The 20,510-nt window shown below is 39.2% G+C and overlaps 1 protein-coding gene across 4 annotated transcripts in view; it reads right to left on the bottom strand.

Annotated features, from left to right (window-relative positions):
• LOC129768069 (uncharacterized protein DDB_G0271670) overlaps window positions 1–20,510 on the bottom strand; it is a 174,606-nt gene that overhangs the window by 59,928 nt on the left and 94,168 nt on the right. The window contains exon 1 of one of the 4 annotated variants that reach the window (XM_055769480.1): window positions 4,903–5,003. The exons of the other annotated variants lie outside the window; for them this stretch is intronic. The gene's annotated coding sequence lies outside the window, so the exon portion shown is untranslated. Of the gene's footprint in view, window positions 1–4,902; window positions 5,004–20,510 lie in introns of those variants that run through there. 4 annotated transcript variants of the gene reach the window in all.

Genomic DNA, 20,510 nt, shown 5'->3' with positions numbered 1-20,510 from the left:
TCGAAAAATCGAACAGCAACTTTGATTATTTTTCATGTCTTTGGACAGGAACCATATGGTAATGTTTTTGCACCAAAAGATAGCTTAATTTATTAGCTACCACTTATATCGATTTCATTCAATTTTGAGTAACTTTATTGGATAATAAATTCGATTTAAAGCAAGTATGTTTGGAAGGTGTTTTCAATTTCAATCAAAAACCCCAATAAAATACAAAAACATGTGAAGTTTTCTACAGTATTGCTTTGACAAAAGAACATACATCGTGATATAGAGCGAAAATCATTCGATTGAGCCGCATACAGGAAAATAACAGCCGGGGAAATTGAGTGTTCGAAAAATCGAACGTTGGCCATAACGAGCATTTTTTTTCTGCTGAATCAACACCAACACATCTAACCTCCGATGCGCATTTTGATTTGTTTACTTTAGAAGACGGAAGGTTTTCATTTATTCTTGCATTTTCAGTTGTGAATGTTTGCAAATATCTATTAATTAAGCAAATATTTTTGAAAATCTGTGTTATTTTTTGTCCGTAACAACCTTAGGTGATGGCGGCCCGTAGAATTTCTTTTGTGGGGGAGCTGGAGGAAATGATCAGTACGTGTAACGAGGATTCTAATGAAATTGCTGGTGTAAATATTCTTCCGCCGGACCGAATAATAACCTACCAACCCTCTATGCCATTGTTTTTTAGCAGTACTCTGGTACTTTTCAGGTTTTGGAAAAGGTTCGATTTTTTCGGGAAATGGATAATTGGAGAGACTAGTTTTTAAGCATTGACATTTCTCCACAGTTAACAATAAAAATAACAGCATATGCTTTCGTGCGAAAGAAAAAGCCTGTCAGTAATAAGTTAAAATTACATCAAATAAGAAATGCCACATCATACCTTAGGTGGATTAGTTTGGATTTATGCTTAGAGACCTCCATCCTGTTCCTGTTCTTGATCTTCCGGAAATCCAAAATTGATGCATTTATGAATACCGTATATTTGCTAATTGAAGTGACTTTTAGTTCGCAGTATGTTTGTACTTGCAAAACAAAAGTGCGTGTTTCGGCCAATGTTCGATTTTTCGAACAGTCATTTCCCGAAAAATGGAAGATGGGAAAAAAATTCTTTTAGCGTTAACAATAGAAAATACAACAATGGCTTTCGTCAAAAAACCTATTTTTACAGCTTGGTCGTTAATGGGTTAAAAAAAATCATAACTTTTAAACTACTGAACCGATTCATATGATCGATATATCAAATTAAAGTCAATTAACTAGTCTTTTTTGGAAAAATGTTATGCTCGCAAAAAATGGATTTTGCTTTGGTAATAATTGATTGTATTTGTTTCTCATAGTTTACATGGCTTCGGGACCAAGGGTGCTATATGGGTATCGATACCTGTGAATGACGTCAAAATGAAGTCTATAACCTAAAGAATGACAAGGTTTTGAATATTAAATTATTTAGAACATTTCAGTAAATTCACATTTAAAAATGAAGTGTTCGCAATTTGAATCATGCATAGAAACTTGATTCATATTCCGAACGCTAATTTTAATGAAGATTTCTATATAAAATATCATTTTATTTCATCCATTTGTGGTTTTTTTTTATAAATTCGTTTATTTTCACAGGCTCAGTTACATAAGTTTAAAGGAGCCGAAATCTTAAATATATTTTTAAAACTATATATATGAACAATTTTCTTAAATCTATGGTTAGTAATGTGGGAAACCGATTACTCGCGGTGGACTCGAGATTAGAAGGGTGACATATTTTTCTCAGGAAAAGGATGGGGTATAAGGAAATTATTACAATGTTGATAATCACACACACTCAATTCTTAAATCTATTCGTACATCTGTTGTGAATTTACATTTCATTCTCCTGTTTATAGCAAGCGGACCAATTACTCACAAAGGAAGAAATGGAGGGTATAAGGATATAAGGATAATCACACACGAACATCGATAGATTTAAGGAAAACATATATTTGGGACATGTAATCAAGGTCTAACCGAGCCAACACATCTCTCACCGGCACATTGGGCTGCCTTCCTCTAGCCCGAAGCATTTGTTGTAGATTCTTACCGTTTCTAGCACTTGACATAAAAACAACAAACAAAATAGTTGAAAAAACTACAAAAACTGAAAAAATCACGATGCTTGTTTTTTACGAAATTTGCTAACGCAAACATTTTATCGTTGTTTTTGATTGTCACTTTTTTGCAAATGCTTGATATTATAAATTATAGGCTGCATCGCTACCTGTAAATGATGTTAAAATGAAGCCTATAACCCAAAGAATGTCAAGGCTTTCATTATTCAATTATTTATAACATTACAGTTCAGTAAATTTACATTTAAAATGAAGTGTTCGGAATTGGAATCATGCGTCGAAACTTGAAACTTCTACTACATCAATACTAATTTTAATGAGTATTTTTGCATTAAATATCATTATTTTCATTCATTTACTGTAGATTCATTCATTTTCTAGCACTTAACATGAAAAAAGACAAACAAAACAGTTGAAACATGTACAAAAATTGAAAAATTAACGATGCTTGTTTTTTACGAAATTTGCTAACGCTAACATTTTATCTTTGGTTTTGCCTGTAATTTTTTGCAAATGTTTAATATAATAAATTATAGGCTGTATCGATACCTTTGAATGATTTGAAAATCTAGCCTCTGTCTGGGCCTTTATTATTCAATTATTTATAACTTTGAAGTACACCCATACCTCGATATACGACGGTTCTTTATACGGCATTTCGCTACAACGGCCCTCTTCAATTAAGGCACGTTTCCGATTAACGGCCTAAAATGTTTCGCTATAACGGCATGAAATCATGGGTTTACACGACTCGAAATCCGGGTTTAAAAAAAATTGATGCCAAATGTCTTCAAATCGCACGAAAAAACATTTTTTGTCGAATATTATCTCTGATAAAAACGTGTTCTTGGGTGATTTCTCGGTTTTCAAAAAACTCAAACTTTGCTGGCTGTGCGACACTAGTAAATGAAGTCCGATTGAGCTGATATTTTGCATAGTGTAGTTTTTCATGGGAATCAACATTTTTAAGGAAGTCTCGTTTGAAAGTTCGAAGGTCATTTTTTCCCATACCTCCATTGACTTTCTAATGTATTCATCCTTTGACCTTTGACACATATTCAATGTAACATGAAGTTGTTTCATGTTATTATTTTATGTACAGATATATGTACTTTTTATGTATATATTTTTAATTTAAATGAAAACAATGCATTTTGAATGATAAATCATGTATGTAACATTTAACAAATTTGGAACCGATCCGATTAAATTTGTATTATAATAATTGATTTCTTAGCGATATAAGGCGATAAGCCTTATATCGCTTTGCGGCCAAGTTTCGTGGAACGTATCTAGGCCGTAAAGCGAGGCATGGGTGTATAGTAAATTTACATTCAAAAATGAAGTGTTCGGAATTTGAGACTGTTCGGAATATGAGACAAAGCGGTACTTTAACATGAATAAAGAATTTCATTGATATTCAAAACCGTTTTTTCTATTTAAAAAAAAACTTTTGTAGCACTCTTATTGAAAAACCCGATATTTTAGTAAATAAATGAGTTTTATTCATTCTAATAAAATATATTTTTTTACAACGAATATTTTCGATGGTACAGATTTATTGAAGACAAAGAACAGATGAGAAAGATTTTTAACCCCTCTGGTACAGATTAAAATGTGGTAACACTGATGCCAAGTTTTGAAAAGTCATTAAAAAAATCAGATTCGATGATATTGCGCTCAAATTCTCTCAAATTAAATTATATTTCTTGAATATTATAGCAAGAAAAAAAAATTGCGAAACAGCTGACGCCATTTTCGTTATTCAACGAAGTGATAGACGAATTTGACTTCAATATTGCAAAAAAAAACCTTAAGAAATAGAATACGACAAATATGATAGTTAAGTCTGTACTACTTTCAAAGTCGAAGTCGATACGAAATAAATGAAAAAATTGCGCTTCAAAACTATATTCTCGCGGTCTAATAGGACTACGAAATGGTCTGTTTTTTTAAGCCATTTTTTGTGCGATTACCATCTAACAAAGCGAGCGGTAATGCTTCTCCACAAAAAGCTTCGTTCCCAACGATCAAAAACAACAGAAAATGGTTTCACATAAAAACCCCATCCAATATATTACTCGCTGTTTTGCCTTTTTGTTTTGTTTTGCATTCTCTTGCCTCGCTCTCTCGCTACCTTCACTTTCAACCCAGTCAAAACTATCCAGCACCGAGTGGGCCCCCGGTGGCGAAGGGCTGAGGATTGATGGATTTCGAAATGAGCACAGCGCGAAGCTAAAGCTCAGCACTCCTCTCCTTTTTCCCGCCGTGGCCATCCGAGGTTTCGCGCTTTCTGCCCAATCGGTCCCATTTGTTGTTTGTGCGGCAACCATACGATCATCCGAACAAAAAGCACCCCGAATAAGGCAAACGTGATGAACATGTGGTATGTTCGGGAGGTCTCTCCCCCAACCCGCGCTTCCAGATCTCGGTGGCCGAAACGTACGTACGAATATGAACAAAGCATAATGAAACGAACAGAATTATGTTATGAGAACATGATGCCACAATGGGTTGCGCCATCTGTGTAGACACCGGAGAGTGAAACCTCAAAAGCTGAGTCGGTATGCCTCTTTCGAATGGTGGATTTTGAAATGGTACGACTCCTGAGATGATCTTTGTTACGTGCAGTGCAAATATGGTATGACGTTCTGGATTATGACCACCGGCAAAAAATGCAAAGGTTAAAAGTCCAATTAGTAGGTCCTTTACTGGATCATCATAAATACCCCGCGTCTCCATATTTCACAATCAAGGGAGAACTGTGGTGATTTACAAATTCTCTTACCCTTTTTTGTTACAGCTTCATTAGTAGAATGGGAATGAAACCAAACCGTATTGTCATCGGCATCGCTAATCTACCGCCACTTTCACTTCAGTACATTGGTGGATGCACTTGAGTAACTAGCACTATCGCGATAAATGCGATACTGCCAAGAAATGGTTCAGATCAGGTGCAGGCAAGAACAACGGAGGGTAGGACATGGGAGAAATCGTACTTTATTTCCTCTCTTCCACTAATAAACACAGCTCGTATAAATAAAGTGTCCACGATTTAGCCAAACACTCCCCCCGCCCCTTTCCATGGCTCAATACGAACACTCGGCGGCGCGCGCGTTTGTGTATTTATTTTATTCATTATTTCACTTGGCGGTCGGTCGTTGACCTGGGGAAGGACGCGAGAATCTACACCGGCCCCGTCGTAAGTGCAAAACGACTTCGATCCAATGTGTTCGTTCGGAACGACGGAAAGCGCACACACGCACCCGCTGCGCTAATACGCGAACGCACAAAGTCTAGGCGGCAAAGCGACGGCAGATTTCCACATCTCTCTCTTTCTCTCGCCGCGAAACAGGGTCAGCGACGCCGTGAGGGGTACGTGGGGTGGGGCGCGGGGGAGTGTGGAAGTTGAGCGGGAGATCGCGCGCCAACTGCATACCCTCGGTTGGATGCAAAAATGGGGTGGTTGGCGCTATTTTCTATTCTCCCGGCGAAGGGGGATGGGTGCGATAGCGCAGCTAATACGCAATTTTTTTGCGGCTATATATCGACGCGCTCATTCGCACACACAATCGCAGATGCACACTAAGATGTTTGATCGGTTTATCCGAGCTATAGCGCTGTTTTGCGTCAATCGAGGTAGAATACAGTGTAGATGATTTAGAGCGGGTGTGTATTTGTAGACTTCTGCAATTTTATTCATTTATTTATCATAACTTTCGTTATCGGAGCTTTCGCTTTCATACTCGAAGGTGATCATATTAGAAGCCAATTTGTTTTGCGGGCTATCTGTGGCCCATTCCTGCCAGTTGTGAATCAACTTGAGTGATCTTTTCAACACCGTGTAATTTATGAGACATGGAGATGAAATAATGGTCACAACTCATGTGGAAGAGTATAAAGATTGCATATTTCGTTCAGGAATTCTTCCTCAGAAATAATTTGAGTGTATGAAATAGTTTTTGAATAATATCTGGCTCATTATGACGTAACGGCTTTAACAGGTGAGAATATGCATAAATTGATTATCAATGATCCTCGTATTCGGAACCATATTGAAACTATCTTCTCATCACAAACATTTGCCTCGAAGTATCACCATCTGAAAAAAAGCTGCAAGACTTAGTATCGAAGATCGATACGGTTGGCATTTGATTTCTGTTGTCTCATCTTTTCTACATTCGAATAGTCAGATGTGTTCGTATTGGTTTACGCTTTTATTTCATAAAAATTTACCATATATCTACAACGGAATGTCAAAGTAGCTACATGATGTCATTTGTAAAAGTATTGGAGGTGTTCCACTAAAAACAACTATTCGAAGCCTCAACTTTTTCCGCTTGCGAATGTTAGATGGTGTTGTTAATAATCTTAGAAAGCGTTACAGACTTATTTGTTACATTTTCATTAGAATTGGCATTTTTAATTACCATTCGAATAGTATAAACAATCATAATAAATAGTAAAATATAAAGCTTTTTTTTCTTGACATTTTGCTTTTGCATCAGTTTGATTTAGAAGAAAGTGTAGAAGACGATTGGACGATTAAAATATAATTGTTTTTTTATTAATCCGTTTATTTTTACAGGCTCAGTTAAATAAGTTTAAAGGAGCCATACTCTTAACTATATTTCTACTAGCATATATTGACATGTTTCCTTAATTCTATGGTTAATAAAATAGGAAACCGATTACTCGCGGTCGACTTGAGTTAAGAAGGGTGACACATTTTCATTAGGAAAAGGGTGGGATGTAAGGAGATGTGTGTTCACACTCACACTCCCATTCACATTCACATTCTCATTCACACTGACACTCAATTATTAAAACTATCCTTACATCTAATATGTATTTACAATTTAACTTATTCTAATGTTAGTAGGAAGGGAACCGATAGCTCGTGAAGGACGAAAAGGAGGGGAAAAGGATGTATGAACAATCACACACGAAGATCGATAACTTTTAAGAAGACGTATATTTGGGACATGTAATCAAGGTCTAACCGAGCCAACACATCTCTCACCGGCACATTGGGCTGTCTTCCTCTGGCCCGAAGAGAGTTTTCTAAATTCGATCTGGCAACAAGATACACCTCGCACGACCAAACAACGTGTTCGATGTCGTGGTAACCTTGGCCACAAGCACAGATATTGCCATCGGCAAGATTAAAACGAAAGAGTAGCGCGTCTAACGAACAGTGATTGGACATGAGTCGAGAGAAGGTGCGAATAAAGTCCCGACTCAAGTCCAGACTTTTGAACCATGGTTTGAGGCTAACCTTAGGGATAATCGAGTGAAGCCAATTCATCTTCGTTCCACTTACGTTGCCATTTAACGATGGTATTTTTACGGACTAAAGAATAAAATTCATTGAAGGCGATTTGACGCTGATAAATATCGCCTTCCATTGCACCTACCTTTGCCAATGAGTCAGCCCTCTCAATACCCGGAATTGAACAATGTGAAGGGACCCAGACAAAGGTGATGACATAACAGCGTCTGGATAAAGCACTCAAAATTTCTCGTATTCTCTCAGGGAAGTACGGCGAGTACTTTTCCGGCCTCACTGAACGGATAGCTTCGACAGAGCTAAGACTATCCGTTACAATGTAATAGTGTTCAACAGGTCGTAAGGCGACGCTGTCCAGCGCCCAGTGTATTGCTGCCAATTCAGCAATATACACTGAGCAAGGATTCTGAAGACTGTGGGAGGTGCTAAAAAAATCGTTGAACACTCCAAATCCTGTGGACTCATTCATAGGATCATCAGTAAAGTACATATTATCACAATTGATACGCCCATACTTTGCATTGAAGATCGTAGGAACGATCCCCGATCGATGATAATCTGGAATTCCATGACTTTTTTCCTTCATGAACAGTTCAAAATGTACAGAGGAATTGATGTAGTCAGGAAAACAAACACGGTTGGGAATATACGAAGAAGGATCAACCTGCATGGAGATGAATTCGTTATATGAGCTCATAAATCCAGAATGAAAATTTAGCCTGATTAGCTGCTCAAAATTTCCGATCACCAATGGGTTCATAATCTTACACCGGACGAGGAACCGAAGAGATAGTAAATTGAAGCGATCTTTTAGTGGGAGTACGCCTGCCAAAACCTCGAGACTCATGGTATGCGTTGAGCAATACGGAGACAAAGATACTGAATTTGCTCGAGTTTAATGAGGTGTGTTTTGGCAGCTGATTGAAAACAGAAACTGCCATACTCCATCACTGAGAGAATAGTTGTTCGATACAACATTATAAGATCTTGTGGATGGGCTCCCCACCAGGTACCGGTAATTGTACGGAGAAGGTGTATTCTTTGTTGGCATTTTTTACTCAGATACCTAATATGGGCCCCCCAAGTACATTTGGAGTCGAACCAGACCCCATCGGTTTACCCAAAAGAACCCTAGAAAAGACGACCATCTCTGTTTTCTCCGTGGAGAACTCAATTCCTAGACCAATGGCCCAGGTTGAAAAACTGTTCAAAGTATCTTGTAAGGGTCCTTGCAGGTCGGATTCGTTTGATCCTACGACAGACACCACTCCATCATCTGCAAGTTGTCTTAGGCTGCAATTTTGTGTAAGGCAATTGTCGTTGTTGCTTACATCGAAGTTGTACAAAAGGGGGCTTAAACATGAGCCCTGAAGGAGTCCCATGTAGGAGACTCGACTTACTGTCAAATCCCCTTGAGAAAAATTCAAATGTTTCTCACAAAGCAAGTTATATAACATATTATTCAATAGAGGCGGCAGACCCCGAGAGTGTAATTTGTCTGACAAAACCTCTATTGAAACAGAATCAAAGGCCCCCTTTATGTCCAAGAATACTGAAGCCATTTGTTTTTTTTCGGCGTAAGCCATTTGAATTTCTGAAGAAAGCAACGCAAGACAATCATTCGTCCCCTTGCCCCTGCGGAACCCATATTGTGTATCTGAGAGTAGGCCATTCGTTTCAACCCATCGATCAAGGCGAAACAAGATCATTTTCTCCAACAATTTCCGTATACAAGACAGCATTGCTATTGGGCGGTACGAATTGAAGTCGGACGTGGGTTTTCCGGGTTTTTGAATAGCTATAACTCGTACTTGTCTCCAATCATCTGGAACAATATTATTCTCCAGAAACCGATTGAATAAATTCAACAAGCGATGTTTCGCAACATCAGGGAGGTTTTTCAGCAAGTTGAACTTAATTCGATCCGATCCTGGAGCAAAATTGTTACAAGAAAGGAGAGCAAGAGAGAATTCTACCATCGAAAACTCGGAATCAAGATCGCACCTATCTTGTGGTATATCTCGAACTATTTTTTGCACAGGAGCGGAATCAGGACAAACGTTCCGTGCAAAATTCAAAATCCATCGATGTGAATATTCCTCGCTTTCATTCGTTGAAGAGCGATTTCTCATGTTTCGAACCACTTTCCATAATTTTTTTCATTGACGTTTCTCGTGACAAACCTCCCACGAAATTTCGCCAATAAGCTCGTTTTTTCCCTTTGATTAAGTTTTTAAATTGATCTTCAAGGGCTAAATACGTTTGAAATTTTTCAGGGGTTCCACGTTTCCGAAAAGCTTTAAATGCATTCGATTTTTCTACATAAAGCTTGGAACATTGGATATCCCACCATAGATTGGGAGGCCTTCGGCGAATCGTGGAACCTGGGATGGGTTTCGTTTGAGCGCGAACCGCGCTGCCATAGATCAAACAAGAGAGGATGTTATACTCCTCCAATGGAGGTAAGCCATCTCTGGAATTGATGGCTAGAGCAATTGCATCCGCATATTTTTTTCAGTCAATGTGTCTTGTGAGGTCATATGCCATGTTTATAGATTCAGAAGAATTCGACCCAATGGTGATATAAATTTTGATTGGCAAGTGATCACTACCGTTGGGGTCCTGGATTACATTCCACTTGCAATCTAACGATAATGAATTCGAGCAAAGCGAGAGGTCAAAAGCACTTGGGTTAGCAGGAGGTTCAGGTACACGTGTTGTTTCCCCAGTATTCAAAACGGTCATATTGAAGCTGTTACAAAGGTCATATATCAATATATCAACAATGAACGATTGTCATCGTACTGTTCCCCTCAGGGAGTTCCGTGAGAGTTGAAGTCTCCCAAGATCAATCGTGGCTCAGGAAGGAGTGAGCACATGTCAACAAGCTGATTGCTGCTAACCGCAGCTCTCGGAGGCCAATACAAGCTGACAATACAGAGGTCTTTGCCTCTGATGTTTGCATGACAAGCAACAGCTTCGATCCCTCCAATAGATGGAAGGGTAATTGTTTTGATGTCAACGATAAATCACGCCCAATACAACCGAAGAAATTCGAAGACGATCAATTACATCATTGCTCGAAAACTCAGTTTGAACGTGGGCAGAATTTGGAAAAGTGCTAGAAGTTACTACAACAGCTGTTTCAGAACGTTTTCCAATCATCCAAAAGGGAGAAAATTTGTACTACGTGGTTTCTTTGAAATTGTCATACTAAACCGTTTCAATATCAGAGAATGATTTGCACAGCACTTTCCGACCGGAGACTAAGTTTGATCCTAATATTTATATATGATTATGGAATTCTTCTTCTATGAAGAGACTTTCAGTCGTAGTTTAATTGATCTATGGAATGGTATAACACACTTGTGATCTGACACAATGGATTACAACAGCCGAATTGATCAGTGATTTCCTTATTCTTCTCCATTTTCTTCCATCAAGTCACTAATGTTCCTAGAGCAGGGGTTTTCAAATGGTGCTTCGCGGGAAATTTGTGCTCCGCGAAGTTATAGCAAATGCTCCCACTTGAAAACCCACCACCACCAAAATATTCTTTAATTCGATTTCACTGGGCATAAAGTGATTTATCTTGTTTACTCCGGGTCAGATGTCCTTTATCTACGAGGCGCAACCGAAAAAGAGTTGTGCCCAGTTGGGTAACGTCATTGCAAAAAGGATTTGATTTATTGATTAAAAAATGCAGGTGCTCCGTCAAATATTTTTGCTATAAAAAGTGCTCTGCCATAAAAAAAATCTGAAAACCCCTGTCCTAGAGGAACTTCGCAGTCTAAAAGGTAGAAATACTCCCATTTGTTTTCATATTTTGTTAGATTAGATTAGATTAGATGAGATTTCAATACCAACACCTTGATTATTTTTTAGGTGATAAGCTCGAGAATGAACGGGGGTAAGACGGACATGTTAAGGAGAACTTCAATTTTATCTATGGAAACTCATGTTTCCCAAAACTTGAATGTAGTTTCTTACAATGCAATATACTGTTTTTCGAAATAATCGGCCAAATGTTTTACAATAGCCACAGGCAGCCTTGGGGGCCACAAAACCAATCGTCATTAGATTTATTTTGTTCACAACATTCGTCATTCGTCTATTCGGGCATTTTAGAGGTCAAATTCGAGGTTCGAGGGCGGTTCGGGTTTTCACTCGTTGTTCTAGTTGTTTGTGAATATCATTGCGAGGGAAGATACCTCATCACTAAAATCGCTATAACTCGGTAAATGATGGGATTTTTGGAAAGTCCTTTCTAGGGTGTGTTCTTGAATGCCTAAACTTCAGAAATATTAAGAAAAATGATTTTTTTATATTTCTTTTTTTTTCAATGTGTTGATGCCAAATGTCTTTAAATTGCATGAGACGTCGAGATCTACGGTCATCTCCGATTTTTTTTGTCAAAATTCGACTCACTGGAACTTCCGGTTTTTCGGAATAAAATGTAAACCCATCTCGATTTTTCATACGGGACTTTCTTCGAAATGTTGATTTGCACGATAAAATATCCCATGCAAAATGTTAGCTCAATCGGTCATCATTTTCTAGTGTCGCAGACGTCAAAACTGGAGTTTTTTGAAAAACCAAAAAAATCTCCCAATTGGGAAAATGACGTGAAATCGGGATTTCGAAAAAAAATGATGCCAAATGTCTTAAAATTACCTGAAACGACGAAACTTTTTGTCATCTCAACAAAATTGTTTTTGTCAAAAATCGTTTTTCCTTCTGAAAAGTCGATTATTGCTTAAAATTTTTTTGAGATAACAAGATAACAAATCTCGACGTTTCAGGCAATTTAAGACATTTGGCATCCATGTTTTTAAATCTTTAATTTATGTAAAATTGTCCTCAATGATTTTATATTATATTCCTGAGTTTTAGAGGAGATTTTGAAAATTCCTTTCAACTATAGTTCGGGATAATTTTCAATGATTTTTTTCAAAATTAAGAACTGCTTTCCGGCGTGCTAGCACCCGTGGTCGAGTGGTTAGCGTCTCACATTATTATGCAGGGTGTTCGGGTGCGATTCCCGTTCTGGCCGGGGGATTTTTCGTCGAAGAAATTTCCTTCGACTTGCACTGTGGTCACGCGTATTCTAGAGCTTGCCCCTCGGAATACATTCAAGGCGTGTTATTTGGCTTAAGAAATCTAAACAAAGTATTAATAAATGATGCTAGTTAATACATACGTTGAAACGGCAAAAGTTCCATGGAGAACGTTAACGCAATTTTTTTCCCCGGCGTGCTAATTTTAAAGAGAATGCTTACTACATTGCAATTCACAACCATTGTAAGCAGTGACACTGTAGCTTCCATGAGGTGAATAACATCAAATACTTCATTTGTTGCCATTCTACGTGACGTTGCTGCTTCCAGCACAGACTGTAAGTGTTAATTAGAGGTGACGTTGATGGTACGTGGGCGTAACCTTGACGTTTTTTTCCATGACACTCTCTGTGAATCGCACTATATTCATCCCACTTAGCTCGCGGAATGAAACTATGCCTTGATTGATTTCCTAATACAGTGGAACCCCGATAAACTGCGAGCGGATGAACCGCGGTGCGAGTTTTGGTCGTTACGTCAACCATATATATTTGGGCTAAGACCAGGTGAGTCCACATTCATGGCGAAACGGACGGGAGTCGAACCGAACGTATGGCCGATACTCGTCACATGCGCAGTACACCGGCGGTATAAGGCGCTCACCTAATGCAACTCCGCAACGGACCACTAATCGCAGATCATTTGCACGCTAGCACGCCCCCGAGTCCTAGAGCGAATCCGCATTCAACAAATGAAAGGTAAAATCCTGCGTGCTGGTACGTTTTGTTGAGTTACATGGTTATGATTACGATTTTTTTCATCCCATCTGTTTATTTTATTAGGCTCATTTAACAGTTCAGCTGTATCAGAGTCGAATTTTTTCGCATATATTTTTATTTTACGATATTTTCGTTGTATACACTGCGTTTCACAACTATAGAACCACTCATTTTTCCGGTATTTCCAGAGATATGTAAGAAGTCGGTTGAAATGGAGTATATAGTGTAGAATACAATAGCTATTTTCATTTATAAGACTGGCCCTTTCAACTTTGTTGTTGTGTTCAGGCGATAAACATAGAAAAAAACTAAAATTCCAGTGTTTCATAGCTATAGGACCAGATGGAAAAAATCTCACTCCTCCTTGTAGTGTGTATCTCGTTCTACGCAGAGGATACTGCTTGTTTTAGTTCTTCAAATCACTCATACTGCTTGTAAGCTGCATCTACTATTGGTCCAATTACTCCTCATAAGTTTCTGACAGGGTTTTGATTTGGTAAACAAGCTGACCAGTCCAGAATCTGAAGCCCCTATTCATTAAACCATGCCATGACCTTCCAGATTTTATGAATTGATGCCAAATTACTCAATTATCAAATTGTTTTTGATGCAAAAACAACAGTAAATGATTCTGAAGTACTTCATTGCACCTCTGACTATGCATTCGTGTTGATGAAAAATATATGAACCAGTACTTTTCGAAAATATTTTCCTCAAACCATCAAACTGCCGCCTGCAAAGGTACGAGTTGGAAAATTAAATGACACATTCCGTATGAAGAAATTCTACTCAAGTCGAATTCCTTTTTATCAGTGAAGTTCTCTTGAAATAGTGAAACCTATGAGATTAGTTCCCACATTAGCTTTTGGATTCGCAACTATAAAAATGGGATTTTTATGGTTTGAGGAGAATTCTCTCAAAAAGACCAGATTCAGATAGCTCACCATCAACACGAATAAACAGTGAGAAGTGCAGCGAAGTACTTCAGAATCATTTACTGCTGATTTTGCATCAAAAACAATGTGATAATTGAGTGATTTGGCATCAATTCATAAAATCCGGAAAGTTATGACATGATTTAAAGAATAGGGGCTTCAGATTCTAAACTGGTCAGCTTGTTCACCAAATCAAAACCCTGTCAGGAACATATAAGGAGTGATCGGACGAATAATAGATGCAGCTTACCAGCAGTATGAGTGATTTGAAGACGATTTGAAAACGAGCAGTATCCTCTGCGTAGAACGAGATACTCACTACAACATGGCGCAGCTTGGTCGTAACCACCCCAAATGGGTTATTTGAACTGATTGGAAACTAAAGATGACCTACGAATTAGAAACTTATCGTAATGTGAGAGTTTTTTCCATCTGGTTCTATAGTTATGAAACACTGAAATTTTAGTTCTTGGAATGTTTCGCGCCTTAACACAACAATTAACTTGAAATGGCCAGTCTTATAAATGAAGATAGTTATTATATTCTACACTACATACTTCAACTCAACCGACATCTTACATATCTCTGGAATCTCAGAAAAAAATTAGTGGTTCTATAGTTGTGAAACGCAGTGTATTACACAGCAGCTATTTAAGCGTAAGAGTATTCCTATCTTACCGATACACATGTCACCTTTTTCGGTGTATGAATATTCCTATTGTTCGAATGTTCACAGTTGGACCATACACAGCGTGACTGTTGATATGAGGTTTCCATTGCTTCCAATCAGGCTACGGAAACCTCCTGTGTGGTTACGATGTAAAAGGGAGAAGAAGAGGAGAAGTAGCTCGTAGAAAAAATAATAGAGTGAAGATGTTACGAGAAATAAAGAAGGGGGATTGAAATTAGTAGAGAATTTGAATCATTCGAAATCTTTGTTTCTTTCTTCTTGATCTTTTTTCGCGTTTTAAGACAGAATTTAATTAGTAGTGCTCTCTAGTGACTTCTGATAAAGGAGATTTTCATAGTCCGAAGGAAACAGTCAGTTGAAAAGAGGCGGTGGTGAGTTAGGGCAATTTGTGTCCCAACGCTAAAGCATTAGATATTGTCCCCCATTTTGTGGTTTTTGAGAAAGTGAAGTGCACATGGATGTTTTTGTATAAACGAAAAAATGCAAATTATTCCTTGACCATTAATCATATCAGCCATTAAATTTAGAAAAATTATAATAACACAATGTGGTTAATATCACCAAGACGATAATCAAGAAAACATGACGATGGCAACCTCCTGCGACCTATCAGTTCCTCCTCAACTCATCTCAATACCCCGCTGCTGGTGCTTCCATTATTCCACAAACCTGACCCAATTTCTCAACCGCTTCCTTCGAAACACCCTCATCAACAATAACAACACCGATATGACTCAATCGGAACCGATGGTGGTGGCACACAATCCGCCATCGCCACCCGCCAGTGCCACCGGTGGTCATCCAACCATCATCCGCCAGCCAGAGTGAAAACGGAGACCTCCTTTGCTTCCACTCACAGATTCAGCTCTGCGGCGGTGGCACTATTACTATCTATGGGGCTACCCAGTGTCTCTGTCTTCCCCCAGCTAGTCACGATTACAAAACGCATCCAATAGAGGCGAATGAACTGCAAAGTTTAAAGCCTCTTAAAAACAAAGAAAGAAAGAAAGAAACGCATCCATCCATTCAATGCAATTCGAGCACAGAAAATAGAAAAACACAAATAAAGCAACAATCCGCGCGCTAAATTTGCCGCACGTGTGTTTGTGGGTGTTTGTGTGCGTGCGGTGAAGAGAGTGAGAGAGCTTGCGCGAGATTCGCCTCCTCCAAGTACGAACACTAACCTATTTTAAGCTATATGCCAGTGTGCCGTCACTGACTGACTGACTGACTGACTGACTGCGAGCGGCGTGTGCTAATGATGCTGATGATGATGATGATGCCATAACCAGCCTTATCGAGAAGCGAATTGTGTTCGCCATTGGGAAAACTTCAAGCGTGAGAGTGTAGTGGTGAAGAGAGAAAATGGATCCATGCCGCGATTCTTCTTTACATAACAAACATCGCTCTCGCAGTGCAGTACTAGATTGTGTAATCCAGAGCTGAGCTGATTAGCTTCTCGCTTGGGGTGCCGGAGTAGGAGTTTCAGCGCTGTGTTGAGAAATAGACGACACGAAGTATGACGATAACGGATGACGGTCACTGACGGTGAATGATGCCCAATGATAGATTGTGATACAAACATAATTCCTTCGCAACCTGTTTCGACGACTACATCTTGTTGAACTACTACTACTACAAGGGCTGGACGGGGCTGACTGGTTTGTTGGCTTAGTGGCTCGTTTGAAAGAGAAAGGGAAAACAACGGACCGACCGACCGACCGACCGACCGACTGACTGCTTTGCAACGGTTCTCACGTCATGGTGCGATCTTCGCGTTTCCCCCCGCAGTCGTGGGAGTGCGAATAGCGCAGTTAAAACATATGATCAGAAGGTCATAATGCTGGTTGGTTGGTTTGTTGTTTTTGTTTAGTGTCCCGTCGCAAACAATCACACCGTGCACTGAAGAAGGGTGGCAACTGGAGACGCTGCCGAGAATTTGCGTGTCATCGAGGCCGAGAAAATTTATAGTGGGTGTATATGAATAGTTAATCAGCTGAAATCGATTGCGACGAAAGTGGTTTGGCTGGTTGGTTAGGGATAACAAGGGGAGTTTCCAGCTGCTTCGCCTTATGATATCACAACGCTCGGTTGGATCATTTACGGTGGATGGAAAAACACCAACTCAATTTCAAACTGCATCACGCAATAAGAAACCGGGGGACGATGTATGCTTTCAATAACAACGATTTTCCGAATTGCTAATGGAGAAAATACAGCGCACACACTTTTTCGGCACCAATAGCGCGACCCCAAAATATGAAACGAAACAATATTTCCGGATCGTCTGTTTTGGATGCGTTACGCATCCAAAATCCAAATTTCTCTTCTGTTTCGTGTCTCCCCGTAGGCTTTACGAAATCAGCTTCCATTACATTTTTTCGCCACGGCTCACAATTATATATATTCGAATTCCATTATGATCCATTGAGAGAATGAATCAATAGATTATTCATAATTTCACATTCGTTTTTTTTTTGTAAATATGTGTAGTGATAGATTGAATGCCGAATTCGTTGTCTCCGGCACCAGTATTGATAAAATCTAAATCTGCCAGGAGATTACAAAGAACTAGCCGAGTACGAAAACCAAAGTCCATCTGAAGAAAGAAAGTTAGTTAGCAAATACAACGCAGCACATACAACGTTGATCCAAAACCGAATCATCGGCATACTCAGACACTACAAACTTACACCTCTGAATATCTGTAATAGAGCGAGTGGTTAGGGAACTAGGACCAGAAGTAGACACAAACCCCTTTATTTCGCACGGCGAGTGACGTGAGATTGCAAAGTTTACTACTTTATTCTGGAAGCCACTTTATTTTTTAGCTCCGATTTGACACTGGAGTCGATAACAAATGAGGACACGACTTCAAATCTCACCTAGTGACGAACTATAGTCACGTCATTCGCCTACGGGAATGCAGTCACTTGAGCCATCTCACGTCATTCGTCGCGTAGAATAAGGTAGAATATAATTCCCTTTATTCTGCGCGGCAAGTGAGGTGAGATGGCTCGAGTCACTGCATTCCCGTAGGCGAATGGCGTGACCATAGTTTGTCACTAAGTGAGATTTGAAGTCGTGTCCTCATATGTTATCGATTCGGGTATGAAAAATAAGTTGAAAAGTAATGTACCTTCCACAATGAAGCGAGAAACTTTGCTATCTCACATCACTCACCTCGTGGAATAAGGGGGAATGCTTAGTATCCTATAGCGTGGTATTCTCCCATTCGCATAACCCAGTTTAACCCGACCTTGTGGTAGTATGAATATGCGGATGATTTGAATATTATTTTGGTTATATTTCAGTAGGATTAACAACGAAGCGATGTTAATTGGAGTACCGTTAAGTTTCTTTCATTTTGAAAAATAAAGCATTAATTAAAAAAAAGGCTTTATTTTGCAAAAATGGTTACGAATTTAATATTCAAAGTATTGCCCATCGCTAGTCACAACTTTTTACCGTCTTCCTGGCTTCACGGATCCCTTTGCGGAAATAATCGGCCGGTTTGTCGGCTAACCACGAATCGATCCAATTTTTGACCTCATCAAAATGGGAGAAGTGCTGGTCAACCAGGCCACGTTGCATCGATCGAAAAAGGTAGTAAACGGACGGAGCAACTTCTGGAGAATACGGCGGATGGGATAGGACCTCCCATTTCAGCGTTTCCAAGTATGTTTTGACCGGTTTCGCGATAAGCGGCCGAGCATTGTCGTGCTGCAAAATAACTTTATCGTGTCTTTGCTCGTATTGTGGTCGTTTTTCCTTCAGTGCACGGAACAAACGCATCAATTGTCGTCGGTAGAGGTCCCCCGTGATGGTTTCATTCGGTTTTAGCAGCTCATAGTACACCTCACCCAGCTGGTCCTACCAGACAGACAGCACAACCTTCTGGCTGTGAATATTCCGCGCGGCCGTCGATGTTGATGCATGGCCGGGGTATCCATACGTTGCCCGATGTTCAGGATTGTCGTAATGGACCCACTTTTCATCGCCAGTAACAATTCGATGCAAAAAAACTTTTCTTTTATGCCGTTGGAGCAGTTGTTCGCACGTGATAAAAACGGCGTTCGACGTCTCGTGGCTTCAATTCATACGGCACTCAATGTCCTATCTTTCGGATCATTACCATTGGTTTTAAACTATTGAATATGATTTGCTAAGAGTATCTGCAAATTCTTGTGACGGATCCTGATCGAGTAAAGCCTCCAATTCTTCATCTTCAAACTTTTTGGCGATCCGGAACGTTCTTCGTCTTCCAACTCAAAATTACCATTTTTAAACCGTGCAAACCATGTCTGGCATGTTCGCTCAGTTGGAACAATGGTCACCATAAACTTCCACCAAAATGCGATGACAATCCGCAGCTTTTTTCTTCATACTGAAGCAATGAAGAAACATTCCCCGCAAAAACACTCTCGTTGGTACGAAATTCGACATATTCGAAGTGGCAAAAAAACTATGTTGTTTTCGTTCCAACTTTTTTGACATATACTGAAAAAGACGCGCACTGACAGTAGATTTCCAACGATTGTCTGGAAATTTGATTCACTGGAATAATAATCAAGTTGTTGTAAAACCGAAGAAACTTACCGGTACACCTAATATAATTAAGCTCATTTTTAAGCGAAAAAATACGAATGAAAAAATCGTAAATATTGAGTACGACGGACAGAGAAAAGTTAGTTATAGAAAGTACATCGAGCTCTCATTCTCTTGTTTTCTCACTGTTTTTTGTTTTCATTCCACTTGCTGGAAAGACAAAGGATGGGTGAAAAAATGAAATTATTCATCTCCCTAGCGAAAGACTTCAATGATTCGCGTATTACATTACCTGTCCGTTTTACCCCTAACATAACTAACGTCTCATCCGTGCCACCAAAAATGTTCAAGTTATCGATCCATTTCTATTTCAGTGTTATTTTTTAATATTGGAACACACTTTTTAGTGATGTGTTATTCTTTATCTGCTTATCTTACATCCAGTTTCTTCACTACTCGAGCCGTGCTGCAGCAATCTTAACACGTGGTAAGAAGAAGGGGCTATTACGAATTAGTACTCTAGATACGGGAGAGTTTTCTATTCGAGTTGCGTCAATGTTTCCTCGACAGTTTTCCCGTATATATCTGGGTGTTATCGCGAAGGAGAACATCTTTGCCCCTTTTACTCCCTACTGCGGATTTGGTCTATTTCGAATCATTTCATCATTAATAGAAATCTTTTATTTTTGCGTGAAATTGAAAACTTTATTTAAGATGTTTCGGATTGTCCGATATGGGTCAAATAAAGGGTGTGTCACATCAAATTGCATCACGGAAAAAACGCTGTAGAAATTCGCCCAGTAGACCGATCCTTTTGAAATTTTTAGACAGTAAAATAAAAACTATTAAACAACTTTTGGCATTTTCCATTTTTCATACTTCGAGCCCAAGCCCGTATGCTCGCACCTTCCTCTTTACCCCGTCCATAAGGTTCTGTACAACGTCAGGTTGTAGTTTTTTTTAACAGAAAACCATTTTCTCTTGAAGTCCGCCTCCGATTTGACAACTTTTGGGTTCTTCCGGAGGGCCTGCTTCATAATCGCCCAATATTTCTCTTTGAGCAAAGCTCCGGCGCGTTGGGCGGGTTCATTTCCTT

Source organism: Toxorhynchites rutilus, chromosome 2 (assembly GCF_029784135.1).
Source record: "Toxorhynchites rutilus septentrionalis strain SRP chromosome 2, ASM2978413v1, whole genome shotgun sequence".
NCBI lineage: Eukaryota > Metazoa > Arthropoda > Insecta > Diptera > Culicidae > Toxorhynchites > Toxorhynchites rutilus.
Note: the sequence above shows the minus strand (reverse complement) of the source record. Positions and strands in the feature narration are given on the sequence as shown.